This window comes from Hipposideros armiger, unplaced genomic scaffold, assembly GCF_001890085.2.
Source record: "Hipposideros armiger isolate ML-2016 unplaced genomic scaffold, ASM189008v1 scaffold_167, whole genome shotgun sequence".
Lineage (NCBI taxonomy): Eukaryota > Metazoa > Chordata > Mammalia > Chiroptera > Hipposideridae > Hipposideros > Hipposideros armiger.
The window spans coordinates 2895999-2899484 of NW_017731517.1; positions in this window are offsets into that span (position 1 = coordinate 2895999).

Below are 3486 nucleotides of genomic sequence, written 5' to 3' on the forward strand. Positions count from 1 at the left end.
TTTGTAATACAGTAAGTCCCCAACTTACAAACGAGTTCCGTTCAGGGAGAACGTTTGTAAGTCGGATTAATTCGTAAATCCAAAAAGTGATCTTATACACCTTTGACACAAATATACAATGTAAAGCATGAAAAAACTAAACATACACACACACAAAATGTGCCAAAGTTTGAACGATTCATGTTATAAGAATGAGTGACGTCTACCATCTTTTTGCCTCGGTCCAATATCAATTATTTTCACTTTTGTTTCCGTGGTTATTGCTTTGCACTTCCTAGCAGTCCCCTCCACATCAGCACTGCTTTTCCTCTTGCTTCTGGACATCCTGGGTTCTGATTGAACACTATCGCACTGTACAGTAAGCACACAGCAGCACAACTGTGACAATGTCCGGCAGACACGTGAGCTACTTCTGCGATTTGTTCACATCTACGAATGTTCGTAATGCGAGGTCCGTTCGTATCTGTGAAAATTCGCAACTCGAGTGTTCGTAAGTCAGCAACTTACTGTAATCTACTTCATGTTTGAGCTGCATGACCTTAGACGGGTTACACAACCTCTTTAAGTCTCCATTTCCTCATTTGTAAAATGGCAACCATAGCTCCTCCCTCTAGGTGGCTGTGCAGATTCAAGGAGATAATTTATATGACATGATTACCACAGTGTTTATCACATACAGAACCTTAAATAGATGCTATTATGGTGAAGAATCTGGAAAACAAGGGTCATGAGGAAATAGAAAAGAGCTTTCTGTGTATTGTTGATTGTCTTACAATATTTGGAAGGTAACCATGTGGAATCAGATTAGTTGTGTGCTCTGGAGTTCCAGACAGATGGGGCAACTAAGGGGTGGATGTACATCATTTCTTCCAAAACCAGGATGAGTTCAGGGGCCTGTGACATAGATTACTCAGTTTGGTGGGCCTGATTTAAGAAAAAGTAATACAAAATTATGAATTCTAAATCTGGTACAAAGTCTTGGAAAGGGTCATGTGAGTGAGAATCTCTGAAACTTAAGATTTTCAGTAAATCTACCTCTAAATCAGTCACTTTTGAGGTAGTGAGGCTTTCAAAGCTGGAAAATTATTTTCAGGGCCATACCAGCCATATTATAGGTCTAGAAATGATGCAAGCAAGCAATTTTTTTTTAATGGTGCTTTTCAGTGATTCCTATAAGTTGGACTAGATAACATCTGATAACTCTTCAATGTCTATGAATTTAAAAGTTACTAATACACATCAAAATGGCATATATATATATATACATATATATATTTATTCAGAAAAATAAAGAACAAGTAATTCACAATATTAGTTATTATTCCTTAAACAATCAATAGTCCTTTAAGTTTCTTTTGGGAATAAGAATTGTGTGATTCTCATACAGTGGAAAATTGGAAAGGGGACTGGGCGGGTCCAAGAAAAGATGGTAATAAGGGTTGGCCATTAACACAAGGGAAGGAGGAAGCCGGCAGGGAAGCCGGCCCCAGCTGTGAACACCTGGCAGGTTATGCAGGTTCAATGCATGCCAAAGGTATTTGGAGGCTTGGGGAGAGACTGTGAATCTTAAGCCAGGAAACTTTCATTAGCTTGAGGTGAGAAAGGGGCTGGTAAGTGTAGGCAGCTGACCTGAAAGGACTCCTGAAGAAGAGCCAGTGGGAATGGACACCTGACCTCTGTGGCTCTGTTGCTCAAGTTCATCTCAAGCAGGCCCCCTAAACCCCTAGCTGTGGTTAACGACAGTCCTGGGTTCAAGTTCTGGCTTTACCAACTATTAATCATGTGATTTTGGTCAAGTTACTTCATCTTTCCAAACCACAGCCTCGTCACGTGTGAAATAGGAGGATTATACTTACTTCACACATAAGGTTTTTGTGAGATTAAATTAGGTAGCATTCAAAACATTCTCCATCATGCCTGGCACAATTTCAGAGTTCAATAAATATTAGTTATATTTATTAGTTTTTTAAAAGTTATACACACCTGCTAAGTACTGTTATTTTGTACCAGGTGTAATGGGTACCCCAGCCTGTCCAAGGTAAGATCCACATTACTGACTCCGTCCTAAGCGCTCTACCGAGTGCTCTGTGAGTTATGAGTTTCTGCCGTCCTGTGGATGGAGGAGGCATCCACCCGGCCCGGTGTGAATTCCAGCACTCTTCCCTCTAACCCTTCCAGATGGTTCTTGCCTTGGACTTGGGAAGCTTCATCACAGGCATGCTCAGATGGGTACTGCTGAATACTCAGGTGGGACTCGGAAGACCTCCAGAGCCCCAGCCCTCTCTCTGTGTGGCCCTTTTCCCTGATACTCTGTCCTATGAATACCAGGTGCCTTCCTCTCCCCTGACCCCACTTCATCTCTTCAACTCAGGGAGCCCTCCAGACTCTACCTCAGTGCTCGGGCTCCAGGTTCTCTCAAGGCTGTAAACTGAGGCAGTTTCAGGAATCTCTTCATTTGTTTCCATCTCTCAGGATTCCTGTTCTTCATGGCTTGATGGCCAACGCTTTGTCTTTTTTGTTTGTTTGCTTGTTTCAGGAGGAAAGGTGATCCCAGTCCCCAGGCTCCATCTTGGCTAGAAGTAGAAGTCTCTTTACTTCTTGACTTTAGCTGTTACTTCCTCAAATATTTTTTCCCAATTTTGTCTATCCTCCCATTTCAGGAACTCCAATTACACAGATATTAGGCTGTCTGAAGTTTTCCCATAGCTCACTGACCCTCTGTTTATTTTTTAAAGTCTTTTTTAACCTCTGCGTCATATTGGATTGTTTCAATTGCCCTTAAGTTCACCCATCTTTTCTTATGTTGTGTCCATCCTGTAGTTTAAACACATTCAGTGTATTTTTAATCTTAGATGTTGTGCATTTCATCTCTAGATATTCAATTTGGGTTTTTAAAAAAGTAACTTCCATATTTTTACTTAGCGTGTTCAATCTTTCCTCTGGCTCCTTGAAATATGGGATACAGTACTAATTACGTATAATGTTCTTTGCTACTACCTCCACCATGTGTCAATTTTTGATCGGTTTTGATTGATCTCATTATGGATCATACTTTCCTGCTTCTTTGCACACTTGGCAATATTTGATATGTGCCAGAATTGCAATTTTTACCTTGCTAAGTGTTGAATGTTTTTATATTCCTATAGATATCTTTGAGTTTTGTTCTGGGACACAGTTAAGTGACTTGGAAACAATGTGATTTTTTCAGACCTTGCTTTTGAGCTTTTTCAAGCAGGACCAGTACATCATTTAGTTTAAGGCTAATTCCCCCCACTTCTGAATACTCTATCTGGCGTTCTGTGAATTATGAGGTTTTGCACTCTGGCTAATGGAAACAGGAAGCATTTCTGGTCCTTTATGAGTTCTAGGGGTCATTCCTTCTACTCCAGCGGTTCTCAACCTTCCTAATGCCGCGACCCCTTAATACAGTTCCTCATGTTGTGGTGACCCCCAACCATAAAATTATTTTCGTTGCTACTCTATAAC